The following is a 6,601-nucleotide window of genomic DNA, read 5'->3' as shown; positions in this document are numbered from 1 at the left end:
ACACAGTTAATGAAATAAAAAACTCTGTAGAATGGGCTGGAGAGATGGCTTAGTGGTTAAGCGCTTGCCTGTGATGCCTAAGAACTCCAGTTCAAGGCTCCATTCCCCAGGACCCACGTTAGCCAGATGTACAAGGGGGTGCACGCATCTGGAATTCATCTGCAGTGGCTGAAGCCCTGGCGCATCCATTCTCTCACTCTCTCTGCCTCTTTGTCTGTCACTCTCAAATAAATAAATAAAAATAAACCAAACAATATAAAAAAAAAAAGCTCTGTAGAAAATCTCACCAGTAGAATGGGTGAAGGACAGGACAGAATATCTAAGCTAGAAGACCAGGTGGCAGATCTAATACAGTCCAATAAAGAGAAAGACAAACTAATAGAAAAGTACGAGTGAGAATTTAAAGATATTCAGGACACTATGATAAGATCAAACAAGAATTCATGGCACAGTAGAAGGAGAAGAATTTCACTCCAAAGGCATATAAGTGTCCTCAACGAAATCATAGAAGAAAACTTCCCCCAAACTGGGAAAGAGGTGCCAATGCAGATACAGGAATCCTTTAGAACACCAGCCAGATAAAACCTGGAAAGAACCTCTCCTTACCATATTATAATCAAACTACCAAACACACTATCCAAAGAAAAAAATATTGAAGCAGTCAGCGAGAAAAATCAAGATACCTACAAAGGCAAGCCCATCAGGATTACAGCAGATTATTCAACACAAACTTTATAAGCCAGAAGGGTGTGGTGGAGTGATGTATTCCAAATTCTGAGAGATAACAACTGTCAACCAAGGTTACTTTATCCTGCAAAGCTATCCATTCAAATAGACAGAAAAATAAGGACATTCCATGACAAAAGCAAGCTAAAGGAGTATTAGAAGACAAAACCTGCTCTACAGAAAATACTTGAAAGAATCCTCCATGCCGAAGAGAAGGAAAAGCACACATATAAGGAACCTGGAAAAAACAAGCAATACTCAAATACTAGTTAACACAAGAGAGCACAGGTAGAACCAGAACTCCCCCCCAAAAAAAATGGCAAACATAAACACATACTTGTCAATACTATCTCTTAATATCAATGGCCTCAATGCCCCAACCAAAAGACATAGGTTTGCAGTCTGGGTTAAAAAGCAGGATCCTTCAATTTGTTGTCTCCAAGAAACTCACCTTTCTACAAAGGATGGACATTATCTTAGGGTGAAAGGTTGGAAAACGGTGTTTCAAGCAAATGGGCCTTGAAAACAAACAGGGGTTGCTATCCTAACATCTGACAAAGTAGACTTCAGTTCAACGTTAGTCAAGAAAGATTAGGAAGCTCACTTTATATTGATTAAGGGCACACTCCAACAGGAGGACATTACAATCCTAAACATATATGCACCTAACATGGGGGCTCCCAAATTCATCAATCAAACACTCTTAGAACAATTGCATTCAAAAAAATAAAGTACCGTGGAATAAACCTAACCAAGGAAGTAAAGGATCTCTACAATGAGAACTTTAAAACACTCAAGTAAGAAATTGCAGAAGACACTAGAAAGTGGAGAAACATCCCTTGTTCCTGGATTGGAAGAATCAATATTGTGAAAATGGCAATCTTACCTAAAGCAATCTACACATTTAATGCAATCCCTATCAAAATTACAAAGACTTTCTTCATGGAAATAGAAAAAAATCAAAACATTCATTTGGAATCACAAAAAACTGCGAATATCTAAAATAATACTGAGCAACAAAAATAAGGCTGGTGGTATCACCATAACTGATTTTAACCTATACTACAGAACCACAGTAACAAAAACAGCGTAGTACCGGTACAAAAACAGACACGTAGATCAGTGGAACAGAATAGAGGACCCAGATGTAAGTCCAGGTAGCTATAGCCACCTGATATTCGATAAAAATGCCAAAAATATTCATTGGAGAAAAGACAGCCTCTTCAGCAAATGGTGTTGGGAAAACTGGATATGTATCTGTAGAAGGATGAAAATAGATTCTACTCTCTCTCCATGCACAAGAATTAAGTCCAAATGGATAAAAGACTTAACATCAGACCTGAAACTCTGAAACTGCTAGAGGCAAAAGTAGGGGAAACCCTTCAACATATTGGTCTTGGCAAAGACTTTCTGAATATAACCCCAATTGTGGAGGCAATAAAACCACAGATTAACCATTGGGACCTCATGAAATTACAAAGATTTTGTACTGCAAAGGACACTGTGAATAAAGCAAAGAGGCAACCTAACAAATGGGAAAAAATCTTCACCAGCTATATATCTGATAGAGGATTAATATCTAGGATATACAAAGAACTCAAAAAGTTAAATAATAAGAAATCAAACAAGCCAATTAAAAAATGGGCTATGGAACAAGATAGAAAGTTCTCAAAAGAAGAAATATGGATGGCATATAAGCACCTAAAAAAAATGTTCTACATTCCTAGTCATCAGGGAAATGCAGATTAAAACTACATTGAGATTCCATCTCACTCCTGTCAGATTGGCTACCATCGTGAAAACAAGTGATCATAAATGCTGGCGGGGATGTGGAAAAAGAGGAACCCTTCTACACTGTTGGTGGGAATACAATCTGATCCAGCCATTGTGGAAATCAGTGTGGAGGTTCCTAAGACAGCTAAAAATTGATCTACCATATGACCTAGCTATAGCACTCCTTGGCATATATCCTAAGGACTCATCCCATTTTCTCAGAAGTACATGCTCAACCATGTTTATTGCTGCTCAATCCATAATAGCTGGGAAATGGAGCCAGCCTAGATGTCCCTCAACTGATGAATGGATAATGAAGATGTGGCACATTTATACAATGGAGTTCTATTCAGAGGTAAAGAACAATGAAGTTATGAAATTTACAGGAAAATGGATGGATTTGAAAAGGATTATACTAAGCGAGGTAACCCAGGCCCAGAAAGCCAAGCACTGCATGTTCTCCCTCATATGTGGATCCTAGCTACAGATGATTGGGCTTCTGTGTGAGAAGGAAAAAACTCAGTAGCAGAGGCCAATAAGTTAAAAAGGAGATATAAAGGGAAGAGACAGGAAGGGAGGAGGGTACTTAATAGGGTGCTAATGTATATATGTAAGTAGAATGATTGAGATGGGGAGGGGATATGATGGTGAATGGAATTTTAAAGGGGAAAGTGGGGGGGGGGTTAGGGAGGATATTACCATGGGATTTTTTTTTATAATCATGGAAAATGTTAATAAAAATTAAGAAAAAAAGTAAAAAAAAATGGCTATGGAACTAAATAGAGAGTTCTCAAAAAAAGAAATACAGATGGCATATAAACATCTCAATTTTTTTCACCATCATTAGCCATCAGGGAAATGCAGATTGTACCTACTTTGAGATTCCATATCACTCCTATCAGATTAACTATTATAAAAAGCTGAATAGCAATAAATACTAGTGAGAATGTGGAAAAAGAGGAACACTTCTATACTGTTGGTGGGAATGTAATCTTTACAGCCATTGTGGAAATCAGTGTGGAGGTTCCTAAAACAGCTAAAAATAGATATACCATATGCTCCAGCTGTGCCACTCCTAGGCATATATAGTAAGGACTTGTCACACTACCTTAGAGACTCTTGTTCAACCATGTTTATTGCTGCTCTATTCACAATAGCTAGGAAATGGAACCAGCCTAGATGTCCCCCAACTGATGAGCGGATCATGAAGATGTGGTATATTTATAGAATGGAGTCCCATTCAGCAGTAACAAAAGAATGAAATTATGGGCCTGGAGGGATGGCTTAGCAATTAAAGAGTTTGCCCACAAAGCCAAAGGACCCAGCTTCGATTCTCCAGGACCCTCATTATCCAGATGCACAAGGGGGTGCACATGTCTGGAGTTCATTTGCAGTGGTTGGAGGCCCTGGAGTGCCCATTCTCTTTCACTCTCTCTCTCTCTCTTTCTCTTTCTCTGTCAAATAAATAAAATATTTTTAAGAAAATAAAATTATGAAATTTTCAGGGAATTTGATGGGCCTGGAAAAGACTATACTTAGTGAGGGCTACAAGGGAGGGAGGACACTGGAGGATTTAAGAGGATGGTATTATATATATGTAAGTAGATTACAGGGTGTGGAAAGGTCTAAGTGAAGTGTGGGGAAGATACTGAGTAAAGGAAAGGTAGGAGGAAGGTTAATCAAAATCTAAGAGTGTATGAATAAATCATATGGAAACCTGCTTTTTTTGGGGGGGGGCAATGGCACATCCAGAAGCCATTGATTCTTCCTAGAAAAATTTCAGTGCCAGGGATATGATACCTTCCAGTGAGTTATTGGCCAGGGAGGTCCCTGTTATCCCCAAAACATTAAAGGCCATTGCTAAGGGCCTTGGTTTCCCACCAGAAGTAGATAGTAAGACCCTATTTGCTGAAGACGCCACTAACTTGAGCTGTAAGGTAACTGAAATCTTGCTGGAGCTAAGCTGAAAACCTCCTCCCTGTAGACCAGCTGACAGAAAACTGGAGAAAGCTATGCTTCATGCTGTTCCATAGGAGAGAGAGAAAAATCACCAGTAGAGATAAACAACAGTGGATACTGCAAGCCTTAAGTTGGTCCAGCCAGGCCAATTGGGCCAATAGGTGTAATAGTGGCATGTCTGTTATGGGGAAGCCAGCTGCTCTCTAATTGGACTGGAGGCCTGCTCCACAGTAGGGAATACATACCTGGTACTGTAAGCCTATGATGGGGAAAGTCTTAAGCCCTAGGGGTGTAACACCTACTGGTGTCTGGCTAAATGCACATATTATACTCAACAAACTGCCCAGTAAGCACTTTCTTAATGTTCATATTATATTAATGCTACCCTCACTTTTGGTTAGAGGAGCTTCTATTTTCAGAATGTGGTGACCGTTGGGATTACTCAAAAGGCTGAAAAGTGACAAAGGAGTGCTTAGCACTGAAACATTTTTATCACAACTTCCTAGGCTCAGGGTCCATTGAGGAAGAAGTGACATAAAGAATGTAAGAGCCAAAGGAAGGTAGAACTCCTTAAAACATACTCTTCCAGACACAAAATGGCCTGGATATCCATGACCTCATAGTGCCTGATGCTACCTACATAAGACCATCATAATCGGAGGAAAAGATGATGACATCAAAATAAAACACAGACTGATTGATTGGGTGAGGGGATACGATGGAGAGTGAAGTTGTAAAGGGAAAAGTGAGGGGGGATTATCATGGATTATTATCTATAATTATGGAAGTTGTCAATATAAAAAATACTTTTTAAAGAGAAAAAGAAAGCAGCAGCAGGAGAGTGAGCCATGTTCTAGTAAGGAGAAACTGGCTATAACACCCTGAATCCTGCCCTCAGAAACATACCTTCCACAGCAAGTCTCTCAAATTGCCACCAGCTGGAGACCAAGCATTTTGAACATATGAGTTCATGGGGGACATTTGAGACAGGGTCTCTAGACTGGTTTCAAACTCACTGAAGATGACCTTGGACTTCTGATACTCCTGCCTCCACCTCCTGAGTGCTCGGATTACAGGCTTATGCCAGCACTCCAGGTTTATATGATGTTATAGATCAATCCCAGGGCCTCATGCTTGCTAGGTTAGCACTCTACTAACTGAACCTCATACCCCATCCCCTTTCCTTTTTAATGAACTCTTAAAAAGATGTTAAAAGAGAAATTACTAGTTTTATCTCTGTGGGAGCTGGTTCTGCCTGCTCTGTGATCACTAGGAGCTCTGTGTCTCTCCTGCTTTTATGCTGAGGTTGATAATTCCTTATATACCTTCCATTTCCAATAGTATTTTCAGTGTATTTTGCTGTTTTTGCTGCTTATTTTCTCACCATTTTGCTTTTGATGTAGCTACAACACCACAATCTTACCCAGAAGTCCTTATCTTATTTTTATTTAAAATAAAAGAAGAAAATATCAATCCAACCTTTCCTATATTACTTGTATCAATGAATAGCAGATAAAGAACAATTCTCTTTGTAGTTTTCTTTGATAAATGTATAAGCAGTGATTTCCTGAGAACCCATCTGGCAGAATAATGAATTGTTCCTAGGAACCAGTATCGAGCACTGTCCAGACTGTCCACTTCACCCTTTATTAGTGATTATATCTTGTAGAATATTAGTCAGAACGAAGGTTTCTGTGGAACTGATTCATGTTGTCTTAACTTTTGTGTAATTCCCTCTCCACTCTCCCCACCCTCTACCCCTCCAATCTCCTTCCACCCCCAATATTCTGTCCCTTCCCTAACCTGTCAAGTTAACTCCTCTTCTCCTCTCTTCCTTTTTCTTTTCTTTCCTCATCTCATTCCAGTTTTATTCTCACATTCCTGCTGCTCACTGCCATTTACACTCATTTCCAGTTGATTCCAGTTAGGAACCACCAATGACAGAGTACATGCAGCATTTGTCTTTGTGTGCCTTTGTGATCTCACTTAGAATGATTTTTTTTTCCCCAATTCTATACATTTTCTTGTAAATTTAGTTATTTCATTTTTTCTGAGTAAATTCTACCACTAAGTAGAATTTTACTGTGTATATGTACCACATCTTCAGTATCCATTCATCAGTTGGTGGACATTTGGGCTGATT

This window comes from Jaculus jaculus, chromosome 5 (genome assembly GCF_020740685.1).
Source record: "Jaculus jaculus isolate mJacJac1 chromosome 5, mJacJac1.mat.Y.cur, whole genome shotgun sequence".
Classification (NCBI taxonomy): domain Eukaryota; kingdom Metazoa; phylum Chordata; class Mammalia; order Rodentia; family Dipodidae; genus Jaculus; species Jaculus jaculus.
Note: the sequence above shows the minus strand (reverse complement) of the source record.